At 39.5% G+C, this 24,770-nt stretch overlaps 1 protein-coding gene across 4 annotated transcripts in view; it reads right to left on the reverse strand.

Moving 5' to 3' along the window:
- The window catches only part of trip6 (thyroid hormone receptor interactor 6), a 97,021-nt gene that overhangs the window by 70,739 nt on the left and 1,512 nt on the right, over positions 1-24,770 (reverse strand). For 2 of the 4 annotated variants that reach the window (XM_039746956.1, XM_039746958.1), the window contains exon 1: positions 7,593-8,142. The exons of 1 other annotated variant lie outside the window; for it this stretch is intronic. The gene's annotated coding sequence lies outside the window, so the exon portion shown is untranslated. Of the gene's footprint in view, positions 1-7,592; positions 8,144-24,770 lie in introns of those variants that run through there. One more of the 4 variants, XM_039746959.1, reaches the window with a different exon arrangement.

Consider the following 24,770-nt stretch of genomic DNA (forward strand, 5'->3'; position numbering starts at 1 on the left):
ACTTTTCAGAGGCATCATATATGTAATACTCACTATTCTCTGCTGTTCTACTACTCATTTAGCAGGAAGCCAGCCTGCTGTCTCTGAAAATGATATGGGGCAAACTGTCCTGCAACTGGCTTACATACAATCATACTCTGGTGGAATTTATACAGAACAACAAAACAGCAGGTGATTTCAGACAGGGGTTTAAAAGAAAAATCACTGTAGTAGCAGAGAAGAATGGCTGTGTAATTATAGGATGACAACATATGTTGCTCCAGGCAGTTAGTAAAGGTGTGGCATTTGGCAAAAGCAGAACAAAAGCACTGAAAAACAACTTTTACAATGTATCAACATAAACTACATGAAAAAAGAAAAAACAAACAAATATTAAAGTTGTATTTTTCTGGACAAACTGCAAATTGTGGTTGACCAGTAAATGACAAACTCAAAGCTATTCTGAATTTGGAACAGAGAAATCAGAAACCTCGGTCTTGTGGCCTGATTGTGTTGGCCACAGGTACACTGCAGGGTTAGAATGGCAGCTGGGTTTACTGGAGAGATTGAATACTGCTTCCCGGGTCCTCCCTGCGTGGAGTTTGCATGTTCTCCCAGGGTCTGCGTGGGTTTCCTCCGGGTGCTCCGGTTTCCTCCCACAGTCCAAAGACATGCCGGTTAGGTGGACTGGCGATTCTAAATTGGCCCTAGTGTGTGCTTGATGTGTGGGTGTGTTTGTGTGTGTCCTGCGGTGGATTGGCACCCTGCCCAGGATTGGTTCCTGCCTTGTGCCCTGTGTGTTGGCTGGGATTGGCTCCAGCAGACCCCTGTGACCCTGTGTTTGGATTCAGCAGGATGGAAAATGGATGGATGGATGGTTTGTCTTACTGTGTTTAACCATAAACACTAATACAAATCAGACACTTCTAGTATTTAATGTCTGAATTTGATCTGATGCTTCCACAGTATTTGGTGCTCGGGCTGCTCTACATGAAAGTTACTTTTTGACTCATCTTAGCTGTGGTCAAGTTTACTTCTCAAAGACTGAAAGCTTAGAGATGTTCTGTACCTGCTAAAGCTAAAACTTGCAAATTGTATTGGAGTAATTATTGAAAAAGACCTGACTATCAAATTCCAAGTGAATTTTCTGGATAAAATTCATTCTCTTATCTAGATTAGCACTTTCAAGTACATATTCCTCTATCACACTTCTCATCTTGAACATACTTCTTTGTTGGACCATCACCACATCAGGTTTGGGTAAATCCAGACATCTTACTGGAGAACAATGCTAAGAGACAAATGTGCTGTAGTAAGGTCTGTCAGAGGACTTAAATGAAGAAAGAGAATCCTCTTCACCAAAAAGATCAAATGTTAGCAAGACACTGCTGTGAATAGCATAATCAATGGTGAATTTTGTTTGCTATTTATGCTGAAAGATGAAAAACAAAAATCATTACCGTTTATGATATGGAACCAAAACTGCTCAGGTTTTACCATACTGGATATTAACTGCCTGTTGCTGCCTTATCCAGTACAAGGTTGGCAGGGTCTCGGTGCCAACCAATGCAATCACACCTGGATGTGAGTCCTTTACAGGGCACACTCAAGCACTCAATCAATCCAGTTTAGAGATGCTAAACAAATGCACTCTTTCCTTTAAAGAACTCTTCAATTTACTGATTACAATCATAGATAGATAGATAGATAGATAGATACTTTATTAATCCCAAGGGGAAATTCACAGCATACATTTATAAATATATTAGGGGAAAAACATTGAAATAGCAAAAAAAAGGCAATATAGAAGTACTTGTATACACATATACTGTATGTCAATAAAACACTATTTTTCTACAACCACATCACACATTAAAGGTAAGATGGATTTGTATGAACTGCTAAACATTTGTAGGTTGACAGAACTTAGAAGTGTTGGCTATTAGTATTTTTTTGCACACCACCTTGAAAGAAATTGGCAGAAAAATATTCACAATGCGTAATGAAAAAAAAATCACATCAGTAAGCACCTGATTACCAGGTCACCCTTTTAAGTATTGAAAGAAAAAACCCACCCACCACCTGCAGATGGCACATTTAATTTTAAACTCTTTAGAATCAGTGGAAAATAAATTAAGGTCATTAGGGGGGCAGATGGTTGAGCAGAGTCCTGAGACAATCACTCATCACGTCAGTGCTTAACTCAGCCTCTGTTGAAATGATGAACATAAGCCCTGTGTGAAGAATGGCAGCCACAGCAAGCATATAATCAGAGCGTTTTTTTCGCCATTTAACTACATACAGATGGCAAAACAAAATGCAACATTTTCTAGAATAAGAAAACTCTCATTTATATCTTGCACTCTCTAGTTATAGCTTGCATACCCTAGATTTGTTTTAGCTTTCTGAATAAAAGCCCAGATTGTGCAGTCGGGCATTTCAACTTGTCAAGTGTACACAATTTCATCAGCTGCACTTTCAGTCCGAGGTCCAGATGCCAATCAGTTCACCTTTAGAAAGGCCTTCGGTCACAGCAAGGCAAACATCACACTAAATCATTTTTTTGTCCATTCCATAATGCTTTGAAAGGCATAAAAGGTTAAAAAAAAAGAGTTGTTGGTATACTGCGGGCGTGTATGTTGTGTGCCAGTATTACATAATACTATGAATTAAGCTGCTCTATTGTATCCTCATTGCACACAAGCTTTCAAAAAACCATCAGTTCTGATAACCATCCAAGATCAGGTAAGCACAGAGTGACTACATCAATAAGGGGCCAACACATCAGACTGGGTCTGCTGCTAAAATTGTAAATACAATGACAGGAAAGTGAGGGGAGGCTACAGTGAACTGGATTTCAAAGCTCCAGCTCACACCATACACAGTGCAACCGGCAAGTATTCACAGAGCATCACTTTGTTCACATTTTGTTATGTTACAGTCTTATTCCAAAATGGATTAAATTAATTTTTTTCCTCAGAATTCTACACACAACACCCCATAATGACAACGTGAAAAATGTTTACTTGAGATTTTTGCAAACTTATTAAAAAAAAAACAAAAAAAACTGAGAAATCACTCGTACATAAGTATTCACAGCCTTTGCCTTGAAGCACAAAACTGAGCTCAGGTGCATCCTGTTTCCCCTGATCATCCTTGAGATGTTTCTGCAGCTTAATTGGAGTCCATCTGTGGTAAATTCAGTTGATTGGACATGATTTGGAAAGGCACACACCGGTCTATATAATGTCCTACAGTTGACAGTTCATGTCAGAGCACAAACCAAGCATGAAGTCAAAGGAATTGTCTGTAGATCTCCAATACAGGATTGTCTCGAGGCACAAATCTGGGGAAGGTTACAGAAAAATTTCTGCTGCTTTGAAGGTCCCAATGAGCACAGTGGCCTCCATCATCTGTAAGTGGAAGAAGTTCGAAACCACCAGGACTCTTCCTAGAGCTGGCCGGCCATCTAAACTGAGCGATCGGGGGAGAAGGGCCTTAGTCAGGGAGGTGACCAAGAACCCGATGGTCACTCTGTCAGAGCTCCAGAGGTCCTCTGTGGAGAGAGGAGAGCCTTCCAGAAGGACAACCATCTCTGCAGCAATCCACCAATCAGGCCTGTATGGTAGAGTGGCCAGACGGAAGCCACTCCTTGGTAAAAGGCACATGGCAGCCCGCCTGGAGTTTGCCAAAAGGCACCTGAAGGACTCTCAGACCACGAGAAACAAAAACCTCTGGTCTGATGAGACAAAGATTGAACTCTTTGCTGTGAATGACAGGCGTCACGTTTGGAGGAAACCAGGCACCATTCATCACCAAGCCAATACCATCCCTACAGTGAAGCATGGAGGTGGCAGCGTCATGCTGTGGGGATGTTTTTCAGCGACAGGACCTGGGAGACTAGTCAGGATAAAGGGAAAGATGACTGTAGCAATGTACAGAGACATCCTGGATGAAAACCTGCTCCAGAGCACTCCTGACCTCAGACTGGGGTGAACGGTTCATCTTTCAGCAGGACAACGACCCTAAGCACACAGCCAAGATATCAAAGGAGTGGCTTCAGAACAACTTTGTGAATGTCCTTGAGTGGCCCAGCCAGAGCCCAGACTTGAATCCGATTGAACATCTCTGGAGAGATCTTAAAATGGCTGTGCACCGACACTTCCCATCCAACCTGATGGAGCTTGAGAGGTGCTGCAAAGAGGAATGGGCGAAACTGGCCAAGGATAGGTGTGTCAAGCTTGTGGCATCATATTCAAAAAGACTTGAGGCTGTAATTGCTGCCAAAGGTGCATCAACAAAGTATTGAGCAAAGGCTGTGAATACTTACGTACATGTGATTTCTCAGTTTTTTTAATTTTAATAAATTTGCAAAAACCTCAAGTAAACGTTTTTCACGTTGTCATTATGGGGTGCTGTGTGTAGAATTCGGAGGAAAAAGATGAATTTAATCCATTTTGGAATAAGGCCGTAACATAACAAAATGTGGAAAAAGTGATGTGTTGAGAATACTTTCCGGATGCACTGTATTGTAGATATCTAACCCTCCAGAAGGACCATGCCAGGCCACACACAACTGCACAGTTCACGATGTTCTAAAGAATGAAAGGTGGTATGGAGGTATTGCCTCAATCACCTTTGAGATGCCCTAGAAACATGATCTGTCTACCAATGGCCAGCAACACTGTCAGAGTCCATGACATCCTGCAACTGCAGAGTCAAAAGACTTGCTGGATTTTGGCACCAGAGCTGTCAAACAATGTTTGCTGCAAGAATCCATCCCACAAAATCCTGGAGAACTGCACGGTCACAGTTGGTATGTCTTTTAGTGTTTTTGCTGTAAAACTGTTTTCTCTCCCCATTATTCTCATAGTTGAAACTTCAGTCTGGCAATAACAGTTATGACAGTTTTTTATTTAGCAGTTTATATGACAGAATGGTGACACAGCAATACATGGTGCTGCATCACAGATCCAGTGGCCTAGGTTGAAACTCAGCATTGGGTTATTGTCTGTGTGGAGTCTAGTTGTTCTTCATGTGTCAACTTCAGTTGTCTTCAGGGTACTTCAGATTTCCTACTACTTCCCGAAAGGCAGACATGTTAGGTTTACTGGCTACTCCCAATTCTCGCTTTGTGGGTTTATGTGAGTGGGTTCTTTGGTGGACTGACATCCTATCCTGGACCTGTTTCTGTTATGCACCTGATAGGGCCAGGATAGACCAGATTCATCAGCGACTCAGAACTGAATTAAGCCAATTTAAGATTTTTTTTCCTTTTTTTAGATTGTCTCGAGACTGTGGTAGGTAATGGAAATCACTTGAGGAACACAGTGGAAGGAATAAGTACACTCCATAAAAGAAGACTTCCAGCCAAACAAGTACTTTCAAGTGGTAAGCCTTCCCTGTGAAACAGAATTCAATTAGCTTTGTATTTTAAGATGTGTCTCATCCTAAAGCAGGTTTTGAAGGATAGGAGCACCTACTATTATTTTCAGTTACTAGTTCTATAACTAGGAATTAACATTAATATTTTTAACTTTGGGGTGGTACAGTTGGTAGTATTACTGCCTCATGGATCCAGGATCTCAAGTTTGAAATTCTGGTCTTTGTCTATATGGAGTTTGCATGTTCTTCCCCTGTCTGCATGACCCTACTCCTCACCAAATTGATATTTCCTAGGTTAACTGGAGCTTCCAAATTAGCACAGTGAGAGCGAGTCCTGCAGCAAACTGCAATCCCAATTTAGAACTGGTGTCTGCATTTCACTTGATGCTACCAGGATAGATCCTGACCACCCTTGTAACCCTGAACTGGTTTAAGCAGGCATGATAATGTTATGTTAAGTAAGTTCTAGGTTCAATTAACTTCCTGATGATATAGTATAGGTGAACTATAAAGCAGGGCAAAAAAGGGAGGAGAATAAAGAAAAACGTTTCATAAAAATACCCAGCTGAAGAGCATGACTACGTCCTTCTGAATGCATTTATTCTAATAAAGGTTTGTAAGCAGCTGGAGACTACGCCAGCAACAATTAGTACAAAATGGAAACTTCTCTGGACAGGATGCCAACTATCATGACTGTATGTGCCAAAAAAAAAATTCAAAAGCTCCAACTTGGCTGGCAAGAAGCACATTTGCTTTTAAGGTTATCGTCATTCATGTGTGATAAATGCCGTCTGTAATGTACATTTAATAACACCTTTGTAGTGAAATATCTGAATAACGTGCAGTAGAATCGTAGGTTTCTGTTTTATAAAAACATTCAGACTGAAAACAAACATACTGAACCAACTGGGGAAAGGTTAATATTGATAAATGAAAACTCCTCTGGAGGTCTTTTCTGCCCACTGCTATCAGGCAATTCAATCCTTCTTGCCAATGTACTTAATTTTGAAATATCTGCAAAATACACTTATTTTCATTTTATCTATCAATCAGTTAAATGATTGATTGGCTGTATTATTCATCCTGTGAATCTGTATCCTTGTTTTTCTTGTATTTCTGCTGCTGTATGTATCTGAATTTCCTGATGGGTTTAATAAAGTTTGTCTAATCTAATTTTTCACATTGAACAAACAAAATTATTATTCACTCAATTAAACAAAATAAAATTGACCAATTTTGCCACATAAAACAGAAGCAAGGTGGTTCAGTGGTTGTTACTACTCGACACATGAATCATTCTGGGTTTTAAGTCAGCATGGTGTTGGCACTCAGTCCTCACATTTGTGATTTTTTTTTTCCGTTTACTCCAGGTTTCTGCCCACGTCTCCAAAGATATGCACGTTACACGAACCAGTTGCTCTAAATTGGTCATGTACGAGTTTGGGTGTGTATATGACTGGCATCAATGGTTATGTTTTAGCTCTAGAGAGCGTGCCAGTTCGTCATAGGGCAATCACTCATTAAGAAGTATACCAACCCACCTCCCTGTAGGTTTTTAGGACTTGAAGAGGACAACCAGTAGAAAACGGGTAGAACACACTAACTCACACAAGTTACACCACGCGGGTTCTTCCTGTGAGAATGAACCATGCTGTCCTTAAAAGAATTTCGATTGTTAAATACTGAATTAGCTTTCCAAAGCCTGCCTTCTTCTACTGGATTAGGCTTGTTAGCAAGTGTGTTTGATTGATCCAGCACGAACCTCAATCGTACCCAGGCCTAATAACAATTTCTGCTCAGCTCCGTATATTTGTGCATCTATGTGTGCCATTCTATGACAAGTAGTTGCAGTGAACGAACAATGCACAACTTCCCCGTTTCCATGCCGTTCGCCCTTTTAGACGCCTGGAAAGCTACATGCGATGCCGGTCTGTGGACATCACTCGAGACCGAGGCGGCGAAGGAGCAGCGATATTACAGACCGGCCTCTAACTTTTTATTTTGAGCTTATAAAGTGGCCGAGTTTTCAGACGCGATCTCGGGGGTTATATACTAGTAAAAAAAAATGCACCCGCGGGCAGTTAAGGCACTGTTATTAAAGTAATAAAAACATACGGCACGGGTCCCCACGTGAACGACGAGACGAGGTGGACAGGCAGCAATTAAAGCACACAAGTCTACATAAACTTACCTCTGGAACAGACAAACCACAACCTTTTGATCATTACCTTTTATCCGCCCAAGTCGTCAGTACTCCTCCTTGTTTCCTCTCGGCATTAAAAGAAAAAACAATAAAAAAAGTCCGCGCTGTTACAGTTCTTCGCTGTGATCGCTGATGTAAAAAGAGCCGTGATTTGTAAGAACAGAGCGAACCGTTAAACAGCCCCCTGCCTAGCGCTCCCTTTTTTACTCGAGCACTTCAGAGTGGTTTTCACTCTCTATAAACGTAATTTATTGATAAAAAAGTATATATTTCCGTATGCGGTGCGCAGTTTAGATCCTTGTAAATGAGTGGGGTTCAGGGGTTTTAATCAAACGTTTCTTTGCCCGATTTCTAAAAAAAAAAATAGGGAACCAACTGATTCGGTGTGTTCTAGCGCGCAATCAGGAAGTCTACACGACCACCTTGTCGATTAGCTTGTACATTTGCATGCTTTTTTCGTCTTGACACCCTCTAACCCCACCTAAGGGTGTAATATATATTTTAAAAAGTTAATGAGAAACTTTCCTTCAAGCTTCGTAACTTTTTTCCTTCCACCTCCTGCAGCCTGGAGGCCCGTGTCGTCATCACATTCCAAAGACGTGACGTCACAGCAGACTGGTGGGGCGGGGCCAGTTCATTTCTACCTTTCCCTGCCGTGGCCCACATTGTAATGTTACAACAAAAAGGGGGCTTCGAGTACTTAACTGTTTCCTACGCTGTTATTTTATAAAGTGACCAATACCGCTTCTTTCGAAAAGCTAAAATCGACCACCTTTACATCACATTATCCACCCATATATACACTACCAGTTTAAAGACTTTCATACCCAGAAATGTTCATGTTTTTGATAAAACCTCTTTAGCAAGAAACCAGTAAATTGATTTAAAATATAACCAAGTCAGTACTAGTGTTTCTAATGCTGCTTAAAATGACTGAGGTTAAATGTATTATTTACATATAACTACAAAGTCCATTTTATTCAGCAAACATTCCTATAGTGTCCTAATGGTAAATTTTCTTAGCTTATCCTTAATTAGTCATTTGAAATGCAAATTGGGTATTGGAGAAAACTTTGGAATTGAATTAGCACCTTTCAAATCTATTATTCTGTTCACATGGGTTCTAAGGTTAGTTTTTTTCTTCTTCTTCCCCACTTTTATGTGGGGTCGATGTGCTTAATCAGCCTTCTCCAAGCAGCTATGTCCTGCACCTCCTCGCCAGTCAAACCCTTTTCCTTCCGATCTTCTTTTACTTCGTCCATCCACCTTTGTTTTTGCCTCTCTTGCTTTCACTTGGGGTGCAAAGTACTAGCACTCCAAAGATCAGTTCTGGGTTTAAAAATGACCAACAAGAAACAGCATTCTCAAGAAACATATCAGTCTCTTGTGTCTTTGCAAAATGAAGGTTATTCCATGTGACACTTTGGCAGTTTCATACAACGGTGTCTATTACTGTCTTGAGTGAAGAGGGCAAACAGGATCTAACTAGGATGGAAAAAGAAGTCCCAGATGTGCAACTGCACAACAGGATGAGGACATCAGCATCTGTAGTTTGACTAACAAACACATTGCAGGTCCTCGATTGCCTTCTTCTTTAAATACACACCACATCCCACTGTCTTTTGAAACAGAGGAAAGATATTTCTGGAAAGCTGGCCTTAGAGACAGAGTTTTAATGAAAAAGTCATATCTGAAACTGGCAAATAAAAAGAAAGGCTTATCATGAGGAAAAGAACACAGACATTAGACAGGAGATGACTGGAAAAGCATATTATGGTCAGCATGCCTTAGTCGTCTTTTCTCTGCTGAATATGACACTGGTACTTTGCGTGTATTTAATGAAGAAGCCCACTGAGGACCTGCATGGTACTCGTTTCTCACCCTACACACTCTGACCTTCTTATCCTCCTCTACAGATACTCATCTGAGCCCTTTCCTTTCTTTTTATATCCTGGAAAGATTTAGTTTACTCTGTTCTTTCAAGACAGTAATAGACTCCTTTATATGAAATCTTCAGTTTCTTGTTAATGTGTCACATGTAATAATCTTAGTTCTACAAAAAAAAGGTTTACATGTTTCTTAAGAAAGCCCTTTCATTTTGTCCATTTTTGAGCCCAGAACTGAACTTTAGGACTTCCAGCACCTTGTTGCAACCCATGGGAACAGAATAACAGATTACAGTTGTGCTATCACAAAGGTTTCTCTCATAACCCTTTTCACATTTAAACATGGCTACGTAAGGATAAGCTAATGGAGTTGACTGTTAGGACACTGAAGGAATTTCTGCTGAAAATGGGGCTTTTCATTCATATATGAATAATAAAGTAAATGTGATCATTTTAAGCAATAATATCCATTAGAAACATTAGAACAATATTGACTATATTTTTAATTCAGTTTAATTGTATTTGGTAAAAAAGGTGTCAATTTATATCAAAAATATGGACATTTTCTGGGACCCTAATGAATAGGAAAGTCTTATTAGATATCTACATGTGTACTTGGATGAGGGTGACACTGCTGAGGTGACCAGCGTGTGATGGACAGATAAGGTACAAGCCTGGTTAAACCAATGGTGGTGGTTTGTGCAGGATGTTTCCTAAAGAGGTAGAGTATTGATTCTTAATACAGTAATTTAATTGCCTCTATGTATTGGCACAAACTAAGGTGTGCTAATTCACCTGTGGACCTAACTAAGTTTATATAGATGACCATGTTACATTTTTTCCATGATGGCATGCATCGAGTCTAAAGGCACACACTGCACTAACTAGTAGTAGAAGGAGGGCAGAGCATCACTGATATATGAAGTAACATCAAGGCTTTTAGACTCCAAACACTGTACAGGTTGGTCTACTTCCTGAAACCCCTACCATGGAGTGATCTCACTTTTGTACTTTTCCATAAAATAGATTACTTCAATTTTGACAGGCATTTGTTACTGTTGGATCCATGTAAATCGATGTTATCATCCTTGACATAGTTTTATCAATCCATGTTTTTAACATCACATAATAAGTTAAAAAGAATAACTATTAGTCTTGATAACTTTTTTGGTTTAGCTTGTAACAGCATATTAAGATTTCCTCTGTCATACCTGGTGGATGAATATGTCCATCCATCCATCCATTTTCTAACCCGCTGAATCCGAACACAGGGTCACGGGGGTCCGCTGAAGCCAATCCCAGCCAACACAGGGCACAAGGCAGGGACCAATCCTGGGTAGGGTGCCAACCCACCGCAGTGGATGAATATGTGTGTGTTTGTAATGGACTGGCACCCTGTCCAGGGATTGTTACTGCTTTGCACCCTATGTTTCCAGCTTTCCTGTGATTCTAATCAGGATAAAATGGGTTTCCAAGATAGATGGATGGATTCATGGATCATGTTCCAATCACTTTGGAAATATGTTTATCAGTAGAAGGGTCACAAAGATTTTTCATTTAATAGACAACCAAACTGGGCGGCATGGTGGCGCAGTGGTAGCGCTGCTGCCTCGCAGTTAGGAGACCCGGGTTCGCTACTCGGGTCCTCCCTTCATGGAGTTTGCATGTTCTCCCCGTGTCTGTGTGGGTTTCCTCCCACAGTCCAAAGACATGTGGATTGGGGATTCTAAATTGGCCCTAGTGTGTGTCCTGCAGTGGGTTGGCACCCTGCCCAAGATTGGTTCCTGCCTTGTGCCCTGTGTTGGCTGGGATTGGCTCCAGCAGACCCCCGTGACCCTGTGTTAGGATTTAGCGAGTTGGAAAATGGATGAATAGACAACCAAACTAGTATGTGGTACACGGCTGTTCACCTCATGGCTCTCCTGAGCATGAGATCTGAATTGCTGGTCAGTTTCTTTGCCAGCTCAAGGGGGCTCTGGTTGAATTAGGTGTAGGCACACTATGTGGTAACATTTCTCCATAAAACAAAATCTTTGAACCACATATTGTAGACCTTGTCAAACAAGCGAAGCCTAAGGTGTGCCAATCATTCAGGCGTTATCCTCAATTTTGGTAGCTTATCTGATATATCGTTTGATGTGATAGGAAAGAGTAACCTATGCCAGTTATACACACAGTTAGACACTTTGCAATTTTCTAGAAGACTTACTGGATATTTGATGGAGAAAAGAACTGAATGCTGGTATGAAAAGCATCTCCAGCATAAAGAGAGGTTTCTATAAGTTAACTTTTGCTGAAGCGATTGGGTGACCTGCAGTGGAGAATCCTTCATGCTGCTCTCACTCTTAGCTAATTTCTGGCAGTTGTTTCTCCTGCAGCATCTGACTCTTGATCTTTTTTGTAAATAGCAAGCAACTCTTTTTTTTTTTTTTTTTTTCACACTGCTTTACATCACTGTTTACTCTGCTTAGCACATTTTTTGATAGGGTTGATTTTTTTTTCCCAACTGTCTCTTTTATTTTTGGGCATGTATATAATTGTAAACAGGAAAGCAAATGTGTGCTGGGGGATTTTCATTTGGGTCAAGCAAAGCTGGCAGTTCTCAAGAGGAGAAAAAACACAGAAAGCAAATTCAATGACTACCAACATGGCACTGATGTTCAAGGTTTTGGGTTAAATGCAGGTTGAAATTAAAGTTGGCTTATTATAATCTCATTAGAGACCTAGAGACTTTCAGTGAGTTATAAAGATTTGGGGGAGTATTGAGAGGGGCAAACTGGTAATTAATTAGTGAACATTTTGTATTCAACTCAGAGTGTTTTTTGCTGTTTGGAACAGGAGGAGAGTACTGAGGGAGTAGAGGTGGTGTAAAGTAATTACTTACTTATAATGTTTTTCTCTAAAAATCTGTTGATTATCTGTTAGCTGTACCTATTGAGGTTTATTGTTTCTATTACTGAGCCTAATAAAGATTATTTCAAATTTTAAAAATTTATTCACACATAAACACCAAATAAAACTGATCATTTTCCAAAATAAATGAGCAGCAAAGTATTGCAGTGATTAGTGGTGTTGCTTCGCAGATCTGCACCCTAAGATCAAATTGTGTGACTGTACAGTTTGTGGACTTTGTTTCCGATTCTCCTATTCTCACCTCACACACCTAAAGACATGAAGATCAGGCGATTCAGGCAATGTGTGTGTAAGCAGACCTCCCAATGGACTCGTGTCCTTTGTAGGGCCAGTTCCTGCTTAGCATCTGATGTGGCCAGTATTGGCTCCAGTGATCTTCAAGTGCATTAAGCATTTTTGAGAATCCATGTTAAAATTTTATTTTAGATGTCCAAATTAAATTTGAAATATCTTTAATTTAAATGCATCGATGATATCCATCATTTTGATTTGAACTCTAACTATCAAAAATAAAATATTGAGTAGTTCAAATGTAATCCACCTTAATAAAAGGATGTGTCTGAGTGTCCACCCGGTTGCTCATACCTTTGTCATTCCAACACTTGGTGTATCACAAACTTTGACACTGCTTTTATGGATGCCATACCAAATGGCTTATAATAGAGACATATGCATTGTATGGTGCATTGCAAATGTTAAGGGTGAGGTCTCCATTGATTATGTAGATTTCAATCCGTCTTTAGTCTGATAGCGCAGCTAGTTACAGATATTTGAATATCCAATTTTGACTAGTCCAAATGTAATTAGAGATACCTTTTGAATGCCCTACAGAAGCCAGTGAGAAAAATCCCTGTGGCAAGCCATTTTAACATTGAATGCTTTGCTTTAAATAGTCATAATTAAATTATGATGAGCGAGCATTACAGAATAGACACAGTTTCAAAATGAACATATTAACTAGCAAGAATTAGAATTTTACAATTAAAGAGGTGCTCATTTGGTTGAATGGCTATTCTGATTTGGCCCTGTGCAAAGGTGAGTGTTACTATGTGTGTGTGTGTCGCTCTTGTAATGACCTGGTGCCCCATCCTGTGTTGTTTCCTGACTTTTGCCTTGTGGTGCTGGCACAGGGTCTGGGCTCCTGCATCCCTAAACTGGATTATATGGGTCTGAAAACTGCTATAGTCTGTCACGAATGTCGTTCTAAAGTTTTGTTTATCTTTTTTTAATTGGGTTTTTTTCTCTGGTTTTTTGAAGTCATTCTGTTAAAGTTGTATTTTCGTCAATTACTTTTTAAATGACCTATTATGTATTCCTTGTGTCTTTCATTAGTTTAATTTTCTCCCTTCTGTGTTTTGTTCACTTGGATATCTTGTTAATTGTTAAGCTGTGGAGTGAAACCCCCAATTAGGTAGTTATCCTCAGGAGCTGTCATTACGCTATTAAAGACACACTGATGTGCCTGAGAATTACTGTGAGTACCGAAATACTTGAAAATAATAAGGGATATATGAGGCGTAATCTGAGATAGGTAAGGGTCAAAGCTGTACAATTAAAACTCAAAACAGGTAACTGGGAATCAAAGGAGGTTACTCAAGAGTCAGAATGAAGACAGAACCGACTACCACTATGAGGTATTTTTCTATATTCTTCTAACCTTCAAGAGATGAAGGAAAATGAATATGCAGACATATTTATGAATCATGTCCGGTAACTTACTGTAACTATTCCAGCCGACGCAGTCATGTGAATAAAGAAAACGAAATGTTAGCTAAAAATAACTTTGTCCGTTTTTTCTAATTTAATAATAAGCATCAGGAACTGATCCCTGGTGATTCAAGACCAAAATCGTTGTGAAAGGTACCCACAAAAAATAAAAATACCCACAGAAAACAGGCCTTAACTTGACTGCCCAAGAACAGGTTTCACTATCCTTAACTTAGGAAACTAAGACACTTTGCCTATACTGCCTCAAACAAGAGAACTGGCGAAATAATACAAAATGTCAATAAACATATCAAGAGTATCAAAAAAATATCTTACCAGGGGGACAAATCAGAAAAAACTCTGGCTATAAGGTAATTGTGAGACAAAATTCTTTCTAAACGAGGGTTTTATTTAATAAAAAAAACAAAAAGTGAGAAAATATGCACAAATGCTCAAAGCAGCAAAAAAAAAATTGCCAAAACATCAATCCTTAGTGAACAAGTCCTAATCCAAAAACTCAAGGCAAGATCTAGAGAGAGAGAAAAAAAATCACAAAGCCAGAATGTCAAAGAAAAATGCAATGCTTTAAAAAATTCAACTCCAAACTACACTTAGCAATGAACCACACAGGACTCCCTGCCCAGAACTTCTTTTATGGGGGGGTTCAGATACAAGCAGTGATGGAAGGGGTGGTCCTGTCTCTTGGGGTTCCGCCCCAAAACACAGGGAACATAATGGCATTTAAAAAGACAGTATATAAATATTCTTACAACATAACAATAATAATACATTAAACATATTTACTAAATAATAACTGGACAGAACAATATTAACAGAAACTATTGTACCAAATAGACAGTAGTGAAAAATGATTGATAAAGACAAGAGGAAATAATATTAATATAAGCCCTGGAAGGGATCCTGGCTGAAACATAGCACAGACTAAATATAGAACACCCACAGATCAATATATATTATATCATAGGCCTTTCCACAGAACCTGAGGCTATAATAAGAACCTGCCACCGGGACTGAGCTGCAGTGGCATTAACCTTTTGTTATGTTCTTCTGCTGCCTTTTGCTCTCCTCATTTTGATTTTCTCTCTTGTATCCTTTTTCTTTTGAATTTTCCAGTTGTTGAATTTCTGGCTTTATAATTACGAAGTTGGTTCTCGGTATTGAGATGTTGGCTTTGTCTCATTTTTGATTTTTAAGCCACTTTTATGAATTTTGTAATTGTTTTTGTAATTATATTTTTGGCTTCTGGATTTTTCAATTTTGCAATTGGTATGTGAAATTTTGAATTTAGGCTTTTAATTTCATTTTTCACAGTTTTTTTCACTATATTTAATGCACTGTGAACCACCAGTGCCCAGTCTTGCCACATAGCATGTGTTTATTTTAAGTGGGGTATCAATTTCCCTTTGTTCCCCACTACACATCACCGTACAGTACAAAGCACCAAATAGCACCAATACACTGTCCCTTTCTTCTTTCTCTCTGCCTCCACTCCTCCTCCAGCAACCTCCTCCAGACTCTGGCTGCTTGAGTTGTTACAGCTGGCCCCTTTTATGGAGCACCCGGAAGTCTCCTATTGGCTGCATTTCCCTGCAGAGGAGGGCTCAGCCATTCTCCTTGCGCCCCCTGGTGGAGGCCATGGGCCCCAGCAGATTTGAGTTTCCATGCTCCAAACCTGTGGCACTGTAGCACGCCGGGGGGGCTGCCCTTTGTCGTCGCAAGGAAGATATTGCCCCATGCAAGCTCTTTTCGTCATGGAGGCGTCCCAGCCGGGTAAGAATCCCGACAGTCTGTTACAGCATGTCATAGTCATCTTCCAACCCGCTATATCCTAACGCAGGATCACGGGGATCTTCTGGAGCCAATCACAGCTGTAATGGATGGTCGGTTTCATATTCCGGCCCTCACCCCTAAGCCGCCAGGAGGAGCTCTCCCCAGAGCATGTATGGGCCCCGAATTCCAGCAGGGCCTCATGGACTATGTAGTTTTTATGCACAGCCCTGCTGGATACCTTGGGGGCCACTGGGAGTCGCTGTCGGGAGGCCAGTGGACTCTTTTGCGCACTATGACCCGGAAGTTCGTCACAGGAAGAGCGACGGGCTTCCGGGGTGAGGAAAAGCATTGTTTACCCTGACCCGGAAGGAATAAGGACTTGTGGACTGTTGGATTGGGAACACTTCTGGGTCCGGGAATATAAAAGGACTGAGGGAGCTCCCAGACGACAAGCTGAGCTGGGTGGTAGGAGGGCAACGCGTCTGGGAGTGGAGGATTGTGATTTATTGGATTGGTTATTGTTTATTGAGAATAGTGGAGTGGTGGTGCTTTGTGCACTTAATTATTATAATAAATAATAATTTTTGGACTTTTACCTGGTGTTTGGCGTGGTACCTGAGGGTTCAAGGTAGCACTAGCGCCCCCTACTGCGACACAGCCAACACAGGGAGCAAGGCAAGAACCAACTCCTGGGCAGGGTGCCAGCCGACAGCAGTGTTACAGTATGTATCTATTCATATAAAGGACAGTTGGGATCCGAGAAACTGCGTTTGTGTGTTTGTGGAGGGATGGAGAGTTGAGGCGGGTAAGGGAGTCACGTGATCATCTCCCCTCCCATTCACCTCATTTCATTCACTTCATTTCGCTCCGAGTTGAGCTCTGCAGCTGACGCGGTCTTGCAGTTCTTTTTCCTTAGTGTTTAGTTGTTTCTCCTTTACTGATTTACTGTTTACTAGATGCAGTACTTACAGAATAGTATTTTTTCCTTTAGTGTTTCTACTTAGTGTTTCTTAGTGATTAGTAGACGTGGTGTGCCGGTGTTCCCGGCGGTGTTGCGGTTTACTGTTACTTTCTACTTTGTTTTTGTACTTTAGTGTTTAGTAGACTTTTACTTTATCTCATTTATTGTTGTTTTTTACTGTTGTTCCCAGCGCTGTTGCCTTTTTTTTACTTTATCTCATTTACTGTTGTTCCTGGCGGTGTTGCTGTTTTTCCGGTTTCTATTTTGTATGTAGCATGTTCACGAATTAGTCATAGAGAAAATTTATATATTTTGGCTCCAGGAGGACAAACTAAAAATGTTGTATATAAAGAAGCTCAATAAGTCTCATGTAGATACATAATTATTCCAACTACAGCTACTGCAGCGAAGCGCACGTGGTCTGCTAGTTTAATTATAATTAAGTTTTGTTATGTTTTTAAGGTTTTTGCTCCTCCGTGTGTGTCATATCAAAATAAAAATGTTATTTGATGTTAAATCTACAATATTGTTTACAAGTCAAAATTCAAATTAGTGATATTTGTATTTACATTGCGACTAGTTGAGATCAGAATTATAGGTAACCTCAAATAATATTTAATTGTGACTTCAGCCTCAGCCAGTTGTCGTTGCCTCCAGGAGCTTTCATTAAGACCCGAAAGAGCAAATTAATTAACTGAGGTTGTGTACACACTACTACATTTTTGATTAAAAATGCAGACATTTTTAGTCTCTGTTTTTGCTTTCAGCAACACTACTCAAATAGGTTTAACTCCCAAAAATGGAAAATTTTGTAAATGCTCTCCAGAGCAGTGTGTTTCTGAAAAAAAAATATTGCAGTGTGGATGAGTAAAAATGGAGACTTTTGGAAATGTAAATCGCACTCTGATTGGTGTGTGCTTATTACATGGCTCTTTCCTGATTGGATCTTGCTCATTATTATGTTTCATTCCCTGACAAGTCACCTTTCACATAATCCAACATAGCAAACACAAAGAAGTTGATTTTGCTGTTTGTACAATTTAAATGCTGCATACACGTGCCAAAAGCAAATAATTTACAGTTTTGTGATAAGTCCCATGGCCGGTGGCGTTACTGTCTCTTCAAGTACGACATTTCCTCTTCCTGTTTCCGTTTATGCACACATGCCCAGTGTAGGTGAGTGAATATATCATATGTGTTTCAGTCATTTTAGTTTAGCCAGAGATAATTTTGTAAACATTGTGAAATTGCTAGTGTGGACAAAAATCATTTTGCTTCAAAAATGATGTTTTGAAATGAAAATGTAATAGTGAAGACATAACATGTGTGGGCAAGACTTCTTTTTAGGAGTTGACAGAAGGTAAGTTAGATCCAGCTAGGATCAATGCTACTAAGCTCAAAAGATGAAATTTTAGTGAGATTGCCAAACTCAAAGTCATGATTAAACTTGTATCTTAAGACAGAAGATTCTAACCAACATACTGCTCTAAAACAAAGTCTTCTCATGAATGTTTCATTTACTTTTCAACAAAGTTCAGATGCTACTTTAAATATGCCATCTTATATAACATTACTTCCATGATGTCATGAGGTTATGTAGCACAGCCTTCATGTGTCTATTCACCATGTAGCATCACAGAAACCTATACACAATAAATGATGGCATCCATGAAAATCAGAAACACAGGTGGCAGTGCCCAAGGAAATATAGCGATGTTCAATTTAAAAAAAAAATTATGAAGAAATTAAAAACCATAAATGAAAGTTACTAATCATGTTGGGTGGATGAAGAACCATGAAACATTTGAGTCCTCTTCCTTATTGTGCTGGAAAAAGATCTGATAGACATCTGGTGCTTTACAGAAATCATAGCAGCTCAGAGCTCAAGACCGTATAGGAAGCATGTGCAAGTGTACAGGTCTTTGTTGATTGCAATGTTTCAATTGGAGAGGCGCATTAAATGGCCTAAGAAAATGCTCTGTATGTTCATTTAGATCTAATAGTAATTGTGTCATCATGAAAAATGCTACAATTAAAGTACAATACTATGTGCAACAATGTTGTACAATAAAATAATGTGTGAATGTGTTGTTCTAAAGATATAATTTGTTGTCATGACAGCAACCACTATGATTACATTGTAGGCTACTAGAGATTTATAATTACACTAGCAAAATACCCGCGCTTCGCAGCGGAGAAGTAGTGTGTTAAAGAAGTAATGAAAAAGAAACATTTTAATAATAACGTAACATGATTGTCAATGTAATTGTGTTGTCATTGTAATGAGTGTTGCTGGCATATATATATATATATATATATATATATATATATATATATATATATATATATATATATATATATATGTGTGTGTACATATATACACACACACACATAAACATATATATACACATATATATATATACATATACATACATATTTCCACATATATATACACATATACAAATATATCTACATATATATATTAGGGGTGGGACTCGATTAAAAACATTAATCTAATTAATTAGAGGCTGTGTAATAATTAATCTTGATTAATCGTATGTAATCACACATGAAAATTTTTGAATAAAGGGTTTTAGTGGGCGACAGAATCAAATAATAGACATGAATATTGTAAACTCAAGCTCTTTTAATTTCTGAAAAAAAAATGCTTTTAAACTGCATTTCAATTCAAAACAGAAATTGGGCAGACTTAAAAATAAAGTGGTATTTTAAGTACTTTAAGTACATTTTCAGAATGGTATTGTCTTTAAATAATAATAACAAAAATTTTAACATAAAGTGCAGTTTTTCTTCTTAAAAAAATAAGGCAGAAACATAAAAGGTAATTTGACCAGCTTCACCTTTAAACTCTGAGTAACCTTAGCCAAAATTATTTTGTACATTGAACATTTTGTAATTAGATGTAATTAGAATTACTAACGGTCACGGAAGTCCAATGATCCCCAGTAAGAGCCACAAAGTCCACTTTCTGTAATGCATCTAATTTTGCTTGCTTTTCAGTGGTGCACAAAACCATGCTTTTATCAAGGTTTCCATCGGGTAGTCTTTTGAAATGAAATTTTCCTCCGATCAGTCGTAGGAACGCGCTTTATTCCAACTCTAACATTTTTGTAGCTCTGATGTGTGCATCAGTGTAATCGATGTACCAGGAAATCATGCATTAACACAAGTTCCCCTTTGCTTGGAATTGAAAGTGTGATTAAATGCGTTATTTTTTTTAACGCGTTATGGAGTACATGCATCGAAGCTTCTCAGCTGTGCTTGTGCTAAGAAAAGGAAACATTTTAAAAATAACGTAACATGATTGTGACCGTTATGTGTTGCTGTCATCAAGGATTTGATTATAATTTCTTTCAATCAGGTTCGTATTTGGACAGTTTGCACAAAACCACGCTTTTATCAAGGCTTCTGTCGGGTAGTCTTTTGAAATGAAATTTGCCTCCGATCAGTCTTAGGAACGCGTTTTGTATCCATTATTCATAAAGCTTCAATTGGTGACCTGTCTTTCTGTGTTAACCGCATATTTTTTCATACGTCTCAAACCAAGGGGATGCGAGGCTAAAATGAATCGGGAAGCGCGCGTACATACTCAGTGCACCCTCTCTCGGGAATTGAACCTCGGACGTCAGCGCTAGAGGCAAAGCCTCTACCATTGCGCCACGGCATGTGGCTTGTCTATTTGAGAGTATGTAGATCGGGGTATATATATACACATATATATATACCCGCGCTCCGCAGAGGAGAAGTAGTGTGTTAAAGAAGTTATGAAAAAGAAAAGGGAACATTTTAAAAATAACGTAACATGATTGTTAATATACAGTGATTGTTTTGTGAGTGTTATGACTGTTGCTATCATCAAGGATTTGATTATCATTATTTCTCTAGGATGTGTTGTGTTCAAGTTACATTCCGTGTTTGTCAATCATTGTAAAGATGACAGGTTTCATTCATCGATTCGTTTCTTACTGCATCAATAAACAGCTCGTCTTCCTCTTTATCTGAGACGTGACACACTGCGTGCACAGGTTTTTTTTACACTGTCTTCCTTTAGCGGGACATTGACTTTTTCCACCCCATGGCTGTATTTAATGCTAGTTAAGACCCGGCACTTAAAAGTTTCTCTCGCAGTTTCACTGAGTTTGTGCCAAACACCACGCTGACTATCTCATCTTCCTCTGCATAAGCACAGTCCTTCACCCGTGAATATTTAGCGGCAGTGTTTCTATTGGATTGCCGCTGACGGACAGCCTTATATGGGCAGGCACTAAATTACGTGGGAGGCGTAACTCCGCCTCCCACGGGCATCGAGCAGAAGTCTATTATAGTATATGGACGAAAAAGTAGGTTGCAGTTATGACCATTACACGTAGAATTTCGAAATGAAACCTGTCCCAATTTTTGTAAGAAAGCTGTAAGGAATGAGCCTGCCAAATTTCAGCCTTCTACCTGCACGGGACGTTGAAGAATTAGTGATGAGTGAGTGAGTGAGTGAGTGAGTGAGAGAGTGAGTGAGTGAGTGAGCGAGTGAGTGAGTGAGGGCTTTGCCTTTTATTAGTATAGATGGTAACTTTTTCATGTGAGGGGATTTTTACTGTGAAAGAGTAAAATCTTCCTATCAGTGTATAATACTACTAAGGGACAAAGAGAATCATTTAGGGAATGTTCTTGTGAAACAGGGCACATGCAGTATAAAAGGGTTTAGGGAATGTACCTGCAGTACCCTACAGTATTGATTACATGTTATAAGTTCCACTACAGAAGAATAGTATAGTATAGTATTTCCTTATTGTTGAATAAAAGATCCAAGATGTTCCCTCACTCTTTATCACTTTTGTCTACTTCTGGACTCCTATTTGTAGCTCATGGTGTTGTGGGACTTTAAAGCAGTCCGAGCATTCCTGGAGTTTGTGACGATGCGGGTTCTGCTCCATGCTCCTATTGCTGTTCGGGATCCCATGAACCCAACACTGTCAATAGATATAACCGAGTTGAGATAGACAGTGCAGGCAACAACTGAGCAAGGGGATGGTAAAGATGTGCAAAGTGCTTTTATTAAAAAACACAATCAAAAAACAGTGTTTAAATAAATAGTGCAGTGATCCAAATCTTCATTAAATAAATAATCCATTAAAAGATATTGTCGAGGTAAAATACTACAAAAAAAACCCAATCCTTTTAAAACGAGGTTAAAACATTCTTACGGAAGCAGTCTTTAAAAACAACAACAGAAAGCCCGGTGCTTCTTCTGTGCTAGCGTCTTACCTGCTTATCTCGCTTGGGCTTAGCAGCAGGCGAGACACTCTGTAGCTGCCCTCTTCAACTCACACACACTCAAGACTGGAGACCTCCCGATCCCTGGCTTTGGTCTGGCACTCATCCCAGTCCCGAGACTTGGTTCCCACCAACGGCCATGTCGCTCACGTTGGGGACTCCACCACCAAGCCTCCCGACTCCCGCTGCCTTACTGGCATTCAGCGGCCAGTCACCTTTCCCTGGTCACTCCCGCTCCAGCGGGAGCGACATTAACTACGACTCCTGGGCGTCGGCCTAACACCCAGCTTCCTCGCAGCTGCCCACGAGCGCTCTTGCTCGACCACACGTTCCTTGTGTCTCTCCCTCTCTCTCTCTCTTGCAACGACATGCTTTCCTATAACCTCCGTCTTCTCCTCCTTTTCTCTCTCGTTCTTTCCTGAACTCCCTCCCAACCGACTCACGCTTCTTTTATACAGCGAGGGGCCATAGCAGCTGCAGCACATTAGCCACGGGAGCAATCACGGATGTGGGCAGTCCCTCACCTGTGCACTAGGTGAGAAACGCCCACACCGCAGATCGCCCCGCGGCTTGCTATGGCCACTACGCCTCCTCATGAAGCCACCTCGAGTGCGGTGATTATTTATTTAAAAAGAAACGGCCTTTGCTCAGCGAGCTGTGGACCCATAACACCACAGAGTTTCAGTGACATTCAGATGTCATCAGTCATGTGGTAATAGGAAAGAAATTTTCTATAAGTTTCAAAACACTGCCTCACAAAATTGATACATGCGTCGAAGCTTCGGTGTCAAATGTCCCATCTCTAAATATGTCACTGACACCAATGCCTAGGCCTAGTTGTAAAAGGAAGCCAAAAATCTTTTTTTTTTTTTTTTTAACCTTTCTTGATATCTTGAAACATCCTGATCCTAATTCTGCAGAAAAAACGAATGCTTGTTTGGATATCTATATCATTGATAACTCTTTACTCGGACATGGACAAATCTGTTTTGGCCAGGTTTCTTTCATACTCATGCACAAAGATGGTTAGAGTTTGAGCACTTACTGTAATATCTTTCCCTAGCTGCCATAGTTACTGGCCAAATATTGAACCAAAAATGTGTGCTTTTTCAACTATTTTATTAAAACAGATATAATGGCTATCGTATCATATTAAAAAATGATACTATTACAGTATTCATGTTCAATAATATAGCTGACAGCAGAGGATGCAGGGGGTCCTTATTTATTACACAATTCAAAGTGCAGAACTGCCCAATTAACTAACATACGCTAACATTCCATGGAGGTGTGGAGGCTCACAAGGCCCCACCTCATACCTCCACTGAAGACACTCCCATCAGGATCATGCATTTGTTCACAAATTATGAATATCACATATGTGAATAACAAATCAGGAGCAGGGACTGAAGTAGAATAAAATCCCAAACGTTATAATGAGCCAACTTCTCCTTCTTTTTTGTTCATTTGTGTATTGCCATGTATGTAACAAACTCCACATCTGTGGAAATCATCTTTCTTCCGATAGTACAGTTAACAAACATCAATTAAACATTTTTAAAAGGCCTATACCTCTTTGTGACAAAAATGTGACATACATACTGCATATAATTTTGGGACCAAATAAAATAAAATGTCATATAAAAGGAATTTATTTGTTTCAGTCTGGTGCATCCTATCTCCTGCAGTGGTCTTGTTGTCCGCCATGTTGTTGTTCACATCTATATCAGTGACTCCACAGAACTAAACTGCACCTTGCCGTTAATAGCAGTTTTATCAGCTGTCTCTTGACTATCTGTAAGGTCATTTTCATTAGCATCAACTTCAGAACTCAGAGCTTGTTCAAAGTGCTTCTTCAAATCATTATTATTATTATTTTAAATGTTAGGTATAGTTTTCAGCAAAACAGTGTCTTTTGCTTAAACCATTTTTTCCTTCACTGCACCACTAATCTTTCATTTTAAATTATATTCTATATGGACTTTTTCTTTTTTGTATGATTTTATAAATGTGACCTATTAGACATACGCTCTGTCCCACCTATATCAACCAACCAGTATAATGACCAAGAGCATTTAATCATTTTTTTATGTGAAAATCTTGAATGGATTTAATCAATCTATGGATCTAATCATAAATGTTTGAACTCAAGGATTTTTAATTTTACTTTACCTTTTTATTTAGAAACTTCTTAACAAAGCTGAAAATATGTAGCATTTGTTGCAAGTTTGTTTTCTTATGGGTGCCGCCATTTCAAGACATCTGCATCTGTCAACTCCATGGTAATCTTTTGCAGCATTCCCCAAGTTATACTTCACTTTTGATGCCATTCTAGTGGTGGTATAAAAGGTCTGCCCCTGCAGTTCCTGGGTATTCAAATTTGCAGAAAAATAAACTGCATGTTATGTACGCTTTTCACTTTGCCTTGTGATATTTTTTCTGGTTAATAAATTTTGCTGTGTTCCCAGTTTTTGATTTTGTATTTGCAAATCTAACATTTTGTTGGTGCAATGGTGACTCTGAGACTAGGGATCTGTGCCAGCAATCAGAAGGTTGGTTTGAATTTCATTAACAGCAGAAGTGACTCTACTCTGTTGGGCCCTTGAGCAGGGCCCTTAACCTTGCTTTGTCCTGGGTATGACGTTAATCTGCA

This window comes from Polypterus senegalus, chromosome 3, assembly GCF_016835505.1.
Source record: "Polypterus senegalus isolate Bchr_013 chromosome 3, ASM1683550v1, whole genome shotgun sequence".
In the NCBI taxonomy this organism is placed as follows: Eukaryota; Metazoa; Chordata; class Cladistia; order Polypteriformes; family Polypteridae; genus Polypterus; species Polypterus senegalus.